At 35.9% G+C, this 18,186-nt stretch overlaps 1 protein-coding gene across 4 annotated transcripts in view; it reads right to left on the bottom strand.

Annotated features, from left to right (window-relative positions):
* BAZ1A (bromodomain adjacent to zinc finger domain 1A) overlaps positions 1-18,186 on the bottom strand; it is a 96,046-nt gene that overhangs the window by 63,113 nt on the left and 14,747 nt on the right. The gene's annotated exons all lie outside the window — the stretch shown is intronic.

Raw genomic sequence — 18,186 nt, 5'->3', positions numbered from 1 at the left:
ATGAACTTTGAACACATTATGCTAAATGAAATAAACCAGAAATAAAAGGCCACATAGTATATGATTCCATTTATAGGGAATATTCAGAATAGGCAAATCCATAGACAGAAAGTGGATAATCGGTTGCCAGGATCTGGGGGGCAGAAAAGAGAAGAGGGCAAGAGAAAACAACTCTTAGGCAATCCAGGGGGAGGTTTTATTAACTAAGAGTATCTTAAGTATATATACACCTATATTTACCAATGGGGTAAATCCCTTTTCTCTGAGAAAAAGTGGTTCAAGATTAGACAATTAGCTATGTATCATTCATTTGGTCATCCTACGTACCATAAACAAGTTTTGATATATTGTGGGCATTCATAAAACTGCCTGTCTAGTCACCATCCCCATTCTCCCAGGAACTTCATTCTTCCCATACCCCACCTCCCTCCACATGGCTGCTAGTAGAGCCGTCATGTTCCCACAGGGTCCTGGCCAGAGTTAGTTGATATTGGGTGGGTACCTTTTTGCTGAGCCAATACATCTTTTCCAAGATTTTATTTTATTTTTTTAAAGATTTATTTACTTTCAGAGAGAGGAAGAGTGAGCGAGAGCACATGTGTGTGTGTGTGGGGGTGCTCAGAGGGACAGGAGAGAGAGAATCTTAAGCAGACTCCCCACTGAGCATGAAGTCTGACATGGAGCTTGATCTCACAACCCATGAGATCATGACCTGAGCCAAAATCAAGAGTTGGACACTTAACCAACTAAGCCACCCATGCGCCCCAATCTTTTCCAAGATTTTAAAATTTGGAATCTAGAAAGCAAAAATCAGTCCTGTTGGCAGCCATGTTTCCTGCCATGAGAAGCATGTAACTGCAGTGAGAAGATGAAGCCAACAAGAGAGAAGAGAGGAGAGATGACAAAGATATTAGAGGCAATCAATTCTCTTATTCCTGTTCTTCCTCAGACTTAGCTGTGCTTTGCTCATCTCAGGTTTAGCTATTTAATCTTTCCTTTGATTCAATAAACTGATAACTGACCCTTTTATCTCTGTTTTTTTTTCAAAATTAATTTTTGTCACTTACAGCCAAAATAAAGAGAATCATACAATTCCAGAAAGACAAACAGTATATTCAGAGTGGACTCATTTTGGGAAGCTGGTGAATTTTTATAAAATAATAGCACATATTTTCATTAGTGTACATTGTATCACGTACTTATTAACTCTCCATTAGAAGTACATCTTTAGTATACTCTAAAATATCTAATAGTACTGTTAGGCACAGAGAAAACAAGGACCATGGATTTCCTGCTAGGAAATATTTGCACTATACCCAAATTGAAGAAAGCAATTGGTTTTATACCACCCCAAGATTTAAGAATCGACAAAATGTAGACTATGTAGGTAAATCCAGCCCTCAAATCATCATCTTTCTTGGCTCATTTTCCCTCATTCTGAGTGTTACATAGGTTCAATTAAAAGTATCATACGTGACTCCTTTACAACTTGCTCTTAAAGAATTGAGAACAAAGGGAGAGGACTCAAATTACTAAAATGAGAAGTAAAAGTGGAGACATTACTAGTGATTTTACTGGAACTAAAAAAGATTATAAGAAGAGATTATGGACAATTGTATGCTGACAAATTGGATAGCTTAGATAAAATGGACATTCTTAGAAACACACAAACTACCAAAACTGGCCCAAGAAGAAATAGAAAATTTGAACAGATCCAAAGTAGTAAGGAGACTGAATGAGTAAGCAAAAACTTTCCAACAAGAAGAACCCATAGCTTCACTGGTAAATTCTACCAAACATTCTAAGAATTAATACCAATTCTCAAAATCTTCCAAAAAATTGAAGAGGATATAACACTTAACTCATTTTATAACACCAACATTAGCCTGATACACAAACCAGACAAAGACATGGCAGAACATATAAAGAACTCTTATAACTCAACAAAAAACAAACAACCTGATTCAAAAACAGGCAAAGGATCTAAACAGACACTTCTCCAAGAAAGATACAAATGGCAATAAGCACATGAAAAGATGTTCAGCCATCATTAATCGTAAGGGAAATACAAAATCAAAACTGCAGTGAGATACCACTTTATACCAGGATGCCTATTATTAAAAGAACAAAAAATGAAAAATAACGAGTGTTAGTGAGGATATGGAGAAAATGGAACCCTTGTGCATTGCTGGTGGGCATATAAAACGGTGTAGTTGCTGTGAAAACAATACGGTGGTTCTAAAAAAAAATTAAACACAGAATTATCATATGACCCAGCAATTCTAAGTATAAACCCAAAAGAATTGAAAACAGGAACCCAGCAGATACTTGTATACCAATGTTCATAAGGGCTTTATTCACAATGACCAAAAGGTGGAAAAAACTTAAATGTCTACCAATAGGTAAATGGAGAAACAAAATGTGGGATACTCAGCAGCCACAAAAAGGGATGAAATTCTGATACAGGCTACAGCATGGATGAACCTTGAAAACATTATGCTCAGTGAAATAAGCCAAACAAAAAATAACAAGTATTGTATGAATCCACTTATATGAAGTACCCAGAACAGGAAAACTCATAGACAGAAAGTAGAATAAAGGTTACCAGGGTCTGGAGGGAGGGAGAAATAGGGAGTTATTGCTTAATGGGTACAGAGTTTCTGTTTGGAATGATGAAAAAGTTCTAGAAATAGTAGTGATGGTTACATAACATTGTGAATGTACTTAATGACACCAAATCATACATCTAAAAATGATTACAATGGCAAATCTTATGTTGATTTTACCATTTTTTTTAAATAATTTTTTTCTGTTCTAACACTAAAGCTTAAGAAGGCTCAATTATCAAGCCTAATTGGTAGCAAAAGCAAATGATGTAAAAAGAATTGCAGGCTGACTTTCACCATTGGTTGGCAGAAATAAACCAGTGTTTCTAAAGAGGAACAACTACAGGAAATCCTATCAAAAATGTTAGGTAATTATGTAGCCTAATAATAAAAAGGTTCTCTAATTTAGTGACACGAATTGCACAAAAATATGCAAGGAATCAATTAAATGGACCCACTTTAAAAAATGTATTATTGAGGTATAGTTGACATGTAATGTTATATTTGTTTCAGGTGTACAACATAGTGATGCAACGATTCTATACATTATGCAGTGCTCACCATGGTAAGTGTAGTCACCATCTGTCACCATTCAATGCTATTACAACATTACTGACTATATTTTCTATGCTGCACTTTTCATTTCTGTGACTTATTTATAACTAGAAGTTTGCATCTCTTAACACCCTTTACCTCAAATGGACCTACTTTTGAAGGGCCTGGGTATCATCCAGGGATGATTTGCTCAGAGTTCCCTGTGGTGATGAAGGAAGCTCTTCAGTGAACTTATGACAAGGTTCTTCAAGTTACAAAGAAATTGTTTTCACCGGCAGAGCCCAGGTGAATAGCCCTAAGTTGAAGGAAAAACAAAGAAATGGGTCTGCTCCAGGCTCAGGTATGATTGGCGTGGTGCCTAAAATGGTCTGACAGTCTACTGAAGGGAACAGTCTATGGTCCCCAGTAGGGCCCACAGAACTACAATAATTCAACAACTAATTTATTTAAAAACAACAGAAAAATAACAGAAATATAATTCCCTGACAGAATAAGGGAGAAGCAAACCAGCACAGTATAGAGACATAGCTGCCAATGTAGGAAATGTTTTATACATAAATTATACTAGTTATTAGCAATGTTATTAACTTTGCACAAACCACAGGTTTAGCATTTCTTGCTAATCTAATCAAGGCCAGGCCTCTCGCTGGTGCTAAGCTAAACTTCAGTTAACTATTCAAGATGTCAAGTCAATACCTTCTAATAGATTTCTAATTAGGCTTAGTCCATGTCTTTCAAATCCATTTGCTACAATTTCTTGGTTCTAGCGAGTCCAAAGAAGATTGGAATGTAAAAAAGGTTAAAGAATCACGAATCTACACCTAGCTAGTGGGTCTTTTAGGATAAAGAAACTTTCTAAATTAAAGTTATGCTCCATTATTTGAGGACAAAGAGGAGTCTGTCAATCAAAAGAGGATTCTTATTATAATTAGAGTTCCTGTATGCTAGATAAGTACATGATTTAAACATGTTTCTGTCTTCATACCAACTCCACAAGTTATACATTTTCCAGAAGATGAAAATTTAGGGTCAAAAAAGTGAAATCATTTGCTCATGGATCATACAATCAGTAATGATACAGCCAAAACTTTAGTTTTGACTCTGAAGCCCATATATTTTCTAATCTTCCACTCTATTACTGGAGTTGAGGGGGGCGGGTAGACAGAAACACTGTATTGACCCAAGGGTATTTCAGAGCTTTAAAGCCCAGGCAGTCAAGAGGCTCCTAAAGTGCTTATGACTTAAACACTTTTAAGAGTGAAAGCAAGTCTGCGGAACAGCAGTAAGCACAGAATGAGGACACAGCAGAAGTTAGCCATAAACCTGTAACAGTGACAAACTAAACAAGGAAATAGCCTTTTATAAGAATATGGTATATACCTCTTCCCCCCAAAAGTTGGTTTTGTTTTAAAAGTAATTTGTTTTAACAGTCATAGTTCAATTTATATCTCAAAATACAAATTCATTAAAGCAAAATTATAAAACATTCTACAATTGAAACATATGCAGAGTTTTTACAAGGTACTTGGAGTAGAAGACAAACAGTCAACAGCAGAAGAAAAGAAGATTAGAAACTTGGGGAGACTTACTTGACATAAGGGACTGTCTCTCTCTCTCCATTCCTCTAAAAATGGAATATGGCATACTTTATACCTGCTCCCCTGTGCTGCCTCATTAACCTTTTATTTTGTAATACAGGTGTCAATAACATTTATTTTAAAATGCTATGCTTGGATACTTACTTCAACTTTATAGGTAGAAACAGAGTATATATGCTTAATCTGAAGTTCAGAGTTTAAAAAAACCCCTCAAATTAAGGTGGTTATGTGATAATTAAAGTGGAGGAAAGTAGACCACTCAACATGTCTGCTATTTCAAACAAGAAGACTGAATTATGTTGATTACTTGTCAGTGGGAAAAAGAGGTCAGAAAAGGTTGCTTTGTTAACTGCTCACTTTTTAGACATACTGATCAGAGTAGTTCAAAGAATGTTTCATTTTGAACTGTTCTGAGACTCTTTATAGACCAGAGAATCAGGTCTTATTATCTTTCCAGTTGGCATTTGACCTATTGTAAACCTAAATATCATTAAGATAATAAGAACCATCAGATTCTTGGGGTGCCTGGCGGGGGCGCTCAGTGCGTTAAGAGTCAGACAGACTCTTGATCTCAGCTCGGTCTTGAGTTTAAGCCCTGCACTGAGTTCAAGCCCTGCTGGGTGTGGAGCCTACTTAAAAAAAAAAAAAAAATCATTATATTCTTATTAAAGATTAAATTTATTATTAAAAGATATATAGTTCAAATGAAAATCTTTGGAAATAAAATCCTAGGTTATAAGATACACGGGTTAAATCCTACGTATTTCTCGTAAGTGTCAAATACCTGGATATTGTCGGCATGCTATTTAAGCTCTTTAGTATTCAAAATTATCATCTTAAAGCCACAAGAGTTAGTTAGGCTGAAGTATAAATCAAATTTATTAAAGATTCACCAAAATACTTTAAAATTCCAACTAGTATATTCAAATTAACAGGCATTTAAATTGTTTGTGTGCTCAGCTTTATGTTAGCCTGGCACAGTGACACCAACATGTAAGAAGACATGACAGCCTTATGAGAAGGCAAGACCAACATATGAAGATCAGAGACAAGTAAACATTAAATACAATAAAGTGCCACTACAGATTTAGCAGCAAGTGACCTTTTGTTTCAACATATAGTATTTATTTTTTAAAAGATTTTAATTATTTATTTGAGAGAAAGAGTGAGTGTGAGCTCGAGGCAGAGAGGGGCAGAGGGAAAGAATCTCAAGCTGACTTGGGGCTCAATCTCATGACCCTGAGATCATGACCTGAGCCGAAATCAGAGTCCGATACCCAACTGACTGAGCCACCCAGGTACTCCACCAACATTTCGTATTTTAGAACATTTAAATTGGCTGCAATGTGAAGGATGGACATAGGAAGAGAAGCAAGCTTCTTGCCTTCCCTCTCTCTTGCTGCCACCCTGAACAATGAAAACAATGGTCACAACCTTAGAATGATGGAGCAGAAATCAGGAAAAAACCTGTGTTCCTGACAACTTTGTGGACTTGCATCCCACCCCTCCATTGTAACTCTGGCACTTAATTTTACATGAAAAATTTTTATTTCCTTATGCCATTAAAATTCTTTCTATCATATGCACCAAAGTCAAATCTCAGCTGATAAGAAAAAACACTAAGCTATCTATTAGGTGTACTAGGTATTTTTATTAAAAAGTGATCTGCTTATAAACATTATATCTGTGTTAAATTTATTTTGAGTCACAGTACTGTGTTTTTCAATACAACCAATAAAGCTGAAAAAGACTTTCAAACTTGAAAGTTACTTTGTCACTGGCAATACAGATTTCAAGTCATATCTGTTTCAGAAAACTGAAAACCTGAAGAAGGAAAATAAATATAACATCTATGATTTGTGGCTGTGGTGATCAAAGAGCAATATGAGGGATCCTTGTAGCAACAGAAATGTTCTCTATCATGACTGTATCAATGTCAATATTCTGGTTGTGATTCTGTACTATAATTTTGCAAGGTAGTGCCGCTGGGAGAAATTCTGTATTATTTTACAACTGCATGCGAATCTACAGTTATCTCAAAATAGAAAGTTTAATTTAAAAATACTAATGATAAACATTAGGAAATATTAACCCTAAAAGCATTCATTTCACATCACGGGAAAAAAATCGATAAGATACTAAAAAGCTATAGTAAATAATGACACTGTAGTATTGGCAAAAGGATAGACATACAGATCAATGGGAAAAAAAAGAGGCCCAAGATTCCATTTATATTTATATTCTGGAAAGGGCAAAATTACAAGGACAGAAAATAGATCAGTGGTTGTCCTATAGGCTAGGGTAGGAGGTGGGGGCAAGGGTAGACTACAAAGGGGGACAACAGAACTTTTGGAGAATAGTAGAAATGTTCTATGTTTTATTGTGGTGGGTTACATAACTGTCAGAAGTCACAACTATACATTTAAAAATGAATTTTATCATAAGAAAGTAAAGTAGTGCTTTAATAAAACTTTATTAGTTTAGACTACTTAGGATAAAGGCTGATCTGAATGTAAGTTATTTAATTTATTCTTTAGCTTAAAAGAAAAACATTTATTGTTTTTCTAAAAATATTAATGCACATGAGAAAGGCTAATTGAAGTAGGTCTACTTGTTAGATCTCAGTGAAGTATGGATCAGTCCTGTGATACTCATCAGAAGAAAGGCCAGAGAGTTCTGTGTAATGAGAAAATTATGTCAAAGAACACCTATTTTATAGTTTGCTTCTACCTCAACCATAATAATTATAAAAAATTCATCTAAAAATCCATTCTTCATGAAAAAAGAAGTTCAATATATGGGTATTGTCTCTTACAACTTGAGTTAGTCAAATCAAAGTCAGATGGGTTCTGCACATCAAAATACAGTGCATAAAAAATAACTAAGAATTGGCAAAGAAATTATTATATACCCAACTAACAAATTAAGATGACAAAATTATACCAATTACTTCCTGTGTTCCCAAATTCTAGCTGGAAGCTCAAAGGAAATAACCTGAATTTTTTTTTTTTTTTTTACTATCCTTAAGGTCAATAATTCTTTTTTTTTAAATTATTTATATATATATATATATTTATTTATTTGTCAGAGAGAGAGAGAAAAAACACAAGCAGGGGGAGGGGCAAAGGGAAAAGCAGGCTCCCCACTGAGCAAAGAGCCTGATGTGGGACTCCACCCCGGGACCCTGGGATCATGACCTGAGCTGAAGGCAGGCGCTTAACCGACTGAGCCATCCAGGCGTCCCAGGTCAATAACATTCTTAATGTGGTAACAATGAAAATCAACACACTGACTGACTCACTGACTGGAAGCAGATGAAGATGCAAGCATACCTTCATAAAGATAACTAAAAGATAAAACATCAGCCCATTCTAATGGCCAATCATAGCAAATTATTATTGGAGTGCTAAATTAATTTGGCATTACAGGATCTTTTACTCATTCTATTTGAATGTTAGTGATATATTCACTAACAAAGTAAAACTTATCTATGTCTCTTTTCCCCAACTTTTGCTGAGGAATTACTGACATACATCACTGTAGAAGTTTAAGGTGTACAGCATGAACTGATGTACGTATTCTGTGATTATAATAGATTCAGCTAACATCCATCATCTCATACAGATACAATAAAAAGAACAAAAAAGGTCTTCTCCTTTTGATGAGAACTCTTGGGATTTCTGTATTCATTTAACAGCTTTCCTATATTTCATATAGCAGTTGTTAGCTACAATCATGTTGTACATTATATCCCTAGTACTTATTTAACTTGTAACTGGAAGTTTGTACCTTTTGACTACTTTCCTCCAATTCTTCCTCCCCTCTATGTCCCTTATGGCATTTTTCATTCAATCCTTTGTTGGTCAGTCATATGTATTTCACTTATCTTTGCCCTGCAAACTCTATCCTTATTACCTATGTTCTGCTGGAGAACAGTAAGTACTAATGCTTTACTCATACTGGATTATCCTGTAGCATCCAACACAGTGGTTTATGGAGAAAATACTGAATTTAATTGGCTAAAACAAAAAAATATGACACAAGATTCTATCCCATCAAGTTTTATTTTCTTTACAACACTGATCAAATGAATTATCATGTTGATTTGTGTGTTTCTCTCTCTTGCACTTGAACATAAGCCCCTAGTTCTTGTCTTAGTCACTACCCTCCTTTCAAAACCTACAAGAGTAACAACTGAGCACACAATGCTTACTGAATGAACCATATAAAACTTAGCTTTGTGTATACTTTAAGTATTAAATTAGAATATTCCCTACTACCTCCAAGAAAAAGACATAAATAATTGCATTTTTCATTCCTGGCAACTATGTGAAAAGATAGAAAAATCAAAAAATAAAAATTATATTCTTCCCTATGCTTGCAGTCACCTTTTGTTGTTAGTAAATAGCATTCTTCCATCTGCAAGCAAAATATTTGAAAAGAAGAAAGCTTAAACGGCTCGGAGTACAGAAGTAAAATAATTAAGGTACCCTGTGGGGGCGCCTGGGTGGCTCAGTTGGTTGAGCATCTGCCTATGGCTCAGGTCATGATCTTGGGGTCCTGGGATTGCACCCCCAATTGGGTTCCCTGCTCAGTAGGGAGTCTGCTTTTCCCCTTCCCTCTGCCCCTCCTCCTTGCTTGTGCTCTTTCTCTGTCTCAAAAAAAAAAATCTTAAAAAAGAAAAATTAAGGTACCCTGTGACAAGAACAATCACAAACAATTTAAAGAACAAGGGAACCTGTTTAAATATTGAGAATTTTTTTCCCCTTTGAATCAACGGTCAAAAGATGATGCTGATTTTCAGACACTTAACCTTATGACCTGTATCAATCACTCTTAGAACAAATGATCAAAAGTTAATCTAACCACATATGTATAATCCTATCTCTCTTCATACTCAGACAAATTATAAAATGCTCAGGTAAAGGGAAAAGTAAATAGTGGGTGATCAATGAGTACATTCAACTACAATCTTTTAATCCTGCTTAAGTGCTATCCTTTAATATTTATGTATGTATGTATGTATTCCTCCCAAACAGAAGCAGATTCTGACACTACCTGTACGTGGAAATTTCACTTGTGACCTTGATCAAGTTTTAATTAATTAACGTCTATGTATGAACTTCTCAACCGTAAAATGAGCAAATGAGCTCTTATTACATAAGCTGTTGTGGGAATTAAATATCATATAAATAAAGAGCTTAGAACAGTGTGTGGCATGTAGTAAGCTCTCAAAAGTTTACAGGGATTGTCATCATCTCCCTAAAATGATATGTAGCAAACTCTGAAGAACAGTGACTATGATGTAAGAAAATTAGGGACTGACTTAAATGAGTCATCACAGCTGTGAGACTCTTCACTCATCTCTGACAAGCACAGGAAGGATCTAACACTGACTGAGTGCTTTATGTGCCAGGTACTATGCTGGCCTACTAACAAATACTATCTATTGTGGCAGATTATTGCAGGTATGGCCCCCATTGAATCATACCTCTTCCATCCCTCCCACATTAACTCTGGATTTGTTCACGTGATTTGCTTTGGTCAATGCAATACTAGTAAACAAAGTGTGCTAAGGCTTGAAATGTGCTTGCACAGTGGAGTTTGCCCTCTGTTGCTGCTGGGAACCCTGCTACCGCCTTGGGAACAAGTTTGGATTAGCTTCCTGAAGGATGAGAGGCCGCATGAAAGTAGCCACCCTAGTCTGAGGCCCTAGACATGTGAGTAAGGCTATTCTAAAGTAGAGGACTTGATAATCCAGCCCCAGACCATAAGAACATTCCAGCCAACCAACTGTGAGAATAATGTTTACTGATTTAGGCCACTAAATTTTGGGGATGGTTTGTTATGCAGCAAAAGCTAATACAGCCACCATATGAATATAGATATTACTTCAGTTTTACAGATTATGAAAGAAGATTCCCAGAAACAAGAGTCAGTTTGGCTCCAAAGGCCTTTTCCACCCTACCAAGCCACTTCTGCATGCCAAACTCTGAGGTTCTAAACAAAAAGGGGATCTCTGGAATTTTATTCTATAACCCTTATTTAAAGCAGTAACCCTTCCCTCATTCCAGGAATTAGCACACTATGGCCTATAGGCCAGATCAAACTTACCTCCTGTTTTTTTGTATGTATGGTCTGCAAGCTAAGTGTAATTTATACATATTTAAATGGTTTAAAATAAAAATCAGAAGACTACTTTGTGATATGTGAAAATAATAGGATATTCAAATTACAGTATTTATAAATAAAGAACTACTAGAAAACAGCCATGCTCATTCTATGTCTATGGCTGCTTTTGCACTGTAACAGCAGAGTTGGGTGGCTGTGACTGAAACCATATGAACTACACAGTCTATAATATTTACTATCTGGCCCTTTATTTAAAAAAAAGTGTACTGAACTCTGCTCAGAATTATTCTCTTGGCATATGTTTTTAATTTAAACAAAGGATTTTGCCTGGCCTTTAGTGATGAGTAGATTGTATTTGTACTTTTTTTTTTTAAGTAGGCTCCATACCCAGTGTGGAGCCCAACATGGAGCTTGAACTCATGACCCTGAGATCAAGAGTTGGACACTTAACTGACTGAGCCATCCAGGTGCCCCTCTATTTGTATTTTTACCACTCCTTTTCCTTTCATCAAAAGTTTTTTTAACTTATGTCATTTCACTCATTTCTCCTTTAACTTTTATCTTTGGATGGTCTCTGACTTTGTCTAAGATAGATAACCCCATTTTTAAAATAGTAATTCAGAACCATAGGTCAAATGAATTCCACTTACATACAATACTATTGGCCTCTAAAACAGCATGGAAAATTAACAAACTACAATTTTATCTTGTTCTCACAAAAATTCAAATTGTTGTATGAGGTAAGCTGTTCATTGAAAACTGATCTTATATTGGCCACATGAAAAAGAGCACGAAGTAGGTAGGAAAAGATACAGGACACAGATTTTATTTAGAAGAGGCTCAAATTTCTCAGACCTGAACCTGTGTAATAACCATGTAGAAATGAACTTCCCTTTTATTTCTAACAGCAATCTCAGGACACTTAAGTAGATAAACATAGTCTCCCCTCTTTTGTCATATTAGCCTCTAATATTCTCCCGCCACAAGGAACTAAGAACTTCAGAACTATTGTTCTTCTTCACCATCCTGCTACTAACCAGTTCATTGAGATACAAATTGAAGCAAACAAACATTTGATTCTCTTTTATGTTAGGAAAGAGGTGAACCACAATTTATTAACCAACTCCCCATTTTTATCATTTTTTCTTACCCCCATAGTAATGACTGTAAGTCCTGGTGGAGATTCAGCTGACTGTACTTGTTGTTAGTGCAAAGGATCAATAAAGAAGTTGCCACAGAGACTAACTACCCTCACCCACAACATTTAACATTCAAAGACTTTTGAAAGGCATTAGGCAGATGCTCCTAATGGCTAATGCAACTTGAAGACCCTTAGAATACTAAAGAAAATGAGTTAAGTTTGTATGATTAAACTTTACTATTTTGTTGAGCTGAACTATTTTGTTGAGTCCATACAGAAATACAACATAAGCTTTACAGGTGATTTAAAATAAACTTGTTTAGAAAAAAAATTCATTTTCAGAAGCGCCTAGATGGCTCAGTCAGTTAAGCATCAGCCTTTGGCTCAGGGCATGATCCCAGGGTCCCGGGATTGAGCCCCACATCGGGCTCCCTGCTCAGCGGTGAGCCTGCTTCTCCCTCTCCTCCTGTTCCCCCTGCTTGTGCTCTCTCTGACAAATAAATAAAATCTTTAAAAAATCATTTTCATTTATTTTTGTGACTGCTTAGGGATTTTCAAAGTATAAAAATGTTTCCCAGGATGTCCTCCTAATTTACATTATTATGCAAGTAAATAAGGATTCTAAATTTTAACTGTTGAACTTGCAATGACAATCTAGGAATCAGGTTGTAAGTCTGGGTCTTTGGTACATACAACAAACACAATATATATCTAAAGAAGGTGGTTTCCACTTTAACTTAGAATTCCAAAGAAAGAATAGTTGTCCCAAACAGCCTTTTTCTTTTTTTTTTTTTTTTGGTATTAAAAATTGTATCAACATACGAGGGTCACTGGAAACAATTTGGGGATGTTGCTAAGGACTCTCTTTGGCTGAGAACCAGAAATTTTGACCTTAAAAGATCAGTACTGGGGCACCTGTCTGGCTCAGTCAGTAGAGCACACAACTGGATCTCAGGGTTGTGAGTTCGAGCCCCATGTTGGGTGTGGAGCCTACTTAAACAAACAAACAAACAAAAAAGATCAGTAGTGTAAGCTGAGCGATAGAAAGCCTTCTTTCTGAAAAAGAGTTATAAAACATGGAGTGCCTAGGTGGCTCAGTTAGGTGTCCAAGTCTTGATTTTGGCTCTGGTTGTGATCTTGAATCCTGGGATGGAGCCCGGAGTCCAGCTCCCCACTCAGTGGGGAGTCTGTTTGAGATTTGCTTTTCCTTTCCCTCTCCCCTCCCTTGTGTGCGTATGCTCGCTCTCTCAAATAAATAAATCTTAAAAAAAGAGTTATAATACAAATTTAATACACATTGATAAAAGTTCTATACTATCTTTACACCTAAATAAGAAGTCTTTCTCCTTTAATCCTTTTTTACTAATTTATATTTTTCTCTCTCTGCCTTCAAATTTCTAGTCAACCCTTTTCCAAAAACTTCTCTTTGATTAATCCCACCTGGATCACGTCACTAACATTCAAGCATGCATGTTTAAATCAAAATCACTAGATTTGGCCCTCAGTTATATCTTTTATGTTCATCCTATCTTAATATATTTAGTATTTCTCTTTGTCTTCAATATTAATGCAGTTTAATTATGATTCACTAATACCATTTAGGCCAGCAATATAAAAAAAGAACCCAAGATTTAAAAGTTCATTTTCTTATTTCCACTTCTAATAAATACTAAGTGCCTACTTTCTATAGTATAGGTTTTAATGCTAATTTTCTCTTACTTCATCAGACTAAAGTGCTTAAAGCATTCCACCAATGAAACATAGAAAGCTACAGGGAATATACTTCAACAGTTGAATAGTTAAAATCTCTAGTTGGTTGGTCACTATTTAATGCCAAAACCAATACCAGTTTCTAAGATTAAAAAGAATTTTATAATCTGGGTGCCTGGGTGGCTCAGTTGGTTAAGCAACTGCCTTCGGCTCAAATCATGATCCTGGAGTCCCGGGATCGAGTCCCACATCGGGCTCCCTTCTCAGTGGGGAGTCTGCTTCTCCCTCTGACCCTCTTCCCTCTCATGCTCTCTCTCTCTCATTCTCTCTCTCTCAAATAAATAAAATCTTTAAAAAAAAAGAATTTTATAATTTTTACAGGACAATTCTAAAAACAATATTGAACTGTAATCTCTTATGCTTCTTAATTAGGTAACACTGTAAATTTTAAAGATCCCTAAGTAGTATGGGGATAATATTTGGGAAAATCTGGCCATAACTGAAACTCTTTGGTGCAAATCCAATTCTGCTATTTCACTGATTTAAACTACATTGAGTAAAAGGTCTGTCAGTCAAGGGTCAGAGATTATTTTTTTAAACGATTATTTATTTGAGAGAGAGAGAGAGAAAGAGACTGAACACACTGAGGGGAGGTGCAGAAGGGGGGAAGCAGACTCCCCGCTGAGGAGGGAGCTAGACCTGGAGCTCATTCCAGGACCCTGAGATCCTGACCTGAGCCGATGGCAGATGCTTAACTAACTGAGCCACCCAGGCACCCAGGTCAGAGATTATTTGGAAAAAAATCAGTTTTTTTTTTTTTAATTTTCAAAGGGAAAAATTCATATAAGGCTAGCAAAAGGAATAACTTTCTCCAGCGTCAGAAAAAGCAAGTAAGCTTTTTAGGAACCAATATTTTAATCAGTTTATGCAAAACCAATTAAAAATGCACATCTATGTCTTTTGATATAAGAAGATATCCAAACCACTACTAAGTGAAAAAGCTGCTTGCTATTTCTTTTTTTTAAATTTAGTGTAGTATAGAAAAAAAAACTATGTACTAATTTTTTGACAATGCTTATCTCTGAAAGGAGCATTTAGGAAATGCACTCTAGGACTTCGCCCTTCATAATTTTCTTTGATATATATGAATCTTTATAGGAAAAAAACATTTAAAAAATGATAAACTTCAGTCTTAATAAGCAGAGCACATAACTTTTAATGTAAAGACTTTAGTGTTTTAGAGTTTTAAGATTCATAGTAAAATTGAGAGGAAGATCTATAGACTTCCCATATACCTCTTGCTGCCCCACATTCATAGCCTCTCATCAATATCCCCCCTACCAGAGGTACATTTGCTACACTGACACATCATCATTACTTGAAGTTCATGGCTTACATCACAGTTCACTCTTGGTGTGTTTCACTATGGGTTTGGACAAATGTATAATGACATGTATCCATCATTACAGTATACAGAGTATTTTCACTGCCTTAAACACCTTCTGTGCTCCACCTATTCACATCTCCCCAACTCTACCTCAACTACTGGCAACCACTGATCTTTTTACTGTCTCCGTAGTTTTGCCTTTTACAGTTGGAACCATACATATGTGCCTTTTCAGATTGGCCTCTATCACACAGTAATATTCATTTAAGGTTCCTCATGTCTTTTCATGGCTTGATAGCTCATTTCTTTTTATAACTGAATAATATTCCATTGCCTGGATGTACCAGCTTATTTATCCATTCACCTAGTGAAGGACATGGTTTCTTCCAAATTTTGGAAATTATTAATAAAGCTGCTATACACATTCAACTGCAGGTCTTTGCGTGGACATTAAATTTTCAATTCCTTTGAGTAAATACCAAGGAGTATACAACTTTTGGAAAATTCTGGGTCACCTATCAGTATCATGAGAATTAAAATGAAAGCATCTAGCACAGTACCTAGCTTACAGGAAAGGTTCAATAAATGCTAGTATACTTTCAATTATGCAATGTCTTCTAATGCTACCAAATTATATACTAAGTCAGGCCAGTATACTTAACCATTAACCAGTTGTTAATGTTTATTCCATCTCCTTCTTTCCTATCAGGTACCACTTCTTGCTGTCAGTATACCTACTTTTTTAGAGGTGCCTCTTCATATCTGTTGCTTCAAATCTCCTATGAACTCCAAGAATATCTTGACTGTGACTGTAAAATGTCTGAAAACAAGTTGCCCAAAGCCCAATTTAAAAAAAAATTGCCAAATACACAATTATATTCTGATTCAGTTTTTCAGATTCTCTCAAACTCTAGCCCTGTCTGTCCTTCAACTGAGAGAGGACTCAACAATCCCAAATGTGTTATTTGTTGTGTGATTCCCACCTTCTTTTTCCTGATTAAATTCTCCAATTCCAGACCTGGGGGGTGGGGGGAGTGGGGTGGGCAGGGAGTGGAGAAGACAAATTTATCATGTAAGCACTGAGTTCTAGGTCACCATATTCCCAACCCTTCACTGAACAATGATAATAAGGCTGTTAAAAAGAAGATAAAGTTAACTGAAACTTAGACGCCTTAAAACTGCTTGTGTAGCATTTTTTTGGAAGACCACGTACAAAAGTGGGATGACTATCTTCAAAAACAAACAACTATGTCTTTCTTAGACAGTGAAATTGTTAACTATGGGGTTTCCTCTCAGAACTACAATAGAGAAACTGGATTCCTAGTTACAGTGGTCCAAGCAGTTACTGTAGTCCCACATTACTACTGATAGCTCTCAAAAAACAAAAAAAATCCTGTCAAACTGCGTGGCCCCACTATACACATTCAAATACTAACAAGGCACCTGTATCAAATGGCAATATTATGTAATACAGCTTAAAAAAATTCACATTCATTGTATCATTTCATCCTCTATGGCAAACCTATAAGGTAGGGGTCCATTTAACAGATGAAAAAAGACTAAAGCTTAAAGAGTTTAAATTACTTGCTCAGAGCAAATAAATGGCAGAATCCGAAACTAAGGAGACCATGATACAGTGAAAGAAATGATTTTGTAAGTCAACTCTACTTGAATTTAAATCCTACCACTTACTACTTGTAAGACTGGAATGGGAGCTCCATGACTGTTTTGTTCACTGCTATAACTCCAGTGTCTAGAACAGTGCAAGTCAAAAGCAGGAGATCAGTAATATTTGATAAACATCACCAAAAAAACCTTTGACTTCTTTGGACCTCTATTTCCCCATCTGTAAATGGAAACAATGAGGTCGTATCTGCTGATATATAACATAATATAATATAATATAATATAATATAATATAATATCCTAGTTTAGTGTTCTTTACATAAGACCACTGATTCTCTCACTTCTGTAGGCTCTAAGGAAGTAGCAGAGAACAAATGTCTACACAACCGGCAGGCAAGCTGGGTGGTAATAAGGACTGGGAGGGTAAAGAGCTCAACTGTTGCCTCAGTCAAGTAGTCTGGTGTTCTCTTTGCTATTCTACCATACCAGTGACAAAGGATCTCTAGAAGAATCTGTTAGCTGATTGCTTATTTCCAAAACAGAAAGTCTTGGTAAGGAGGGAAGCACCTAACCTATATTTGTAAAACGCAACAAGGAAGAGGGAAAGAAAACCTAAAGGTAAATGAGACAATAAGAAAAGAACACTGAGGTGAGAAGATCCAGAGTACCTATACTGACTAATTCAACTTAAGAATGGCCTCTATTGCATTTCTCTGTAATTTAGCATGCTCTTTCCAGTAAATCTAATTCTGGTGGATGAAGCAGTCTTTAGGACCATTGGTAGGTACTACCAGAGATTGAAACAAAAGGTATATACTATTAATAAGTAGGAACAAAAATTAAAAGCAAAGGGAGATGGTACTGGAAATGGTACCATCCAGAAAGTGAAAAGACAACTCATAAATGGAAGCAAATATTTGCAAATCATATAAGGGATTGTATCCAAAAACACAAAGAACTCTTACAACTCAGTAAAGAAAAGATAAATAACCCAATTTAAAAATGGGCAAAGGACCAGAACAAACATTTCTCCAAAAAAGATATATAAATGATCAGTAAGCACATGAAAGGATGCTTGACAGTCATTAGGGAAATGTAAATGAAAATTACCAAAAGATACCATTCCACACCCACAAGGATGGCAAAATAAAAAAGATGGACAACAACAAACTGTCCATAGATATGTCTTGGTGAGGATGTGGAGAAACTGCAACTCTCATACACTGCCAGTGAGAATGTAAAATGATGCAGTTGCTCTGGAAGTTTGGAGGTTCTTCAAACGCTAAATATAGTGTTACCATATGACTTAGCAATTCTACCTCTAGGTATATACCCAAGATAACTAAAAACATACGTTCACACAAAAACTTGTACATGCATGCCTGTAACAGAATTATTTATAATAGCCAAAAAGTGGGAACAACCTAAATG

Source organism: Eumetopias jubatus, unplaced genomic scaffold (genome assembly GCF_037043125.1).
Source record: "Eumetopias jubatus isolate StellerSeaLion01/CBP00866 unplaced genomic scaffold, mEumJub1_p1.0 scaffold_7, whole genome shotgun sequence".
Classification (NCBI taxonomy): Eukaryota; Metazoa; Chordata; class Mammalia; order Carnivora; family Otariidae; genus Eumetopias; species Eumetopias jubatus.
Note: the sequence above shows the minus strand (reverse complement) of the source record. Positions and strands in the feature narration are given on the sequence as shown.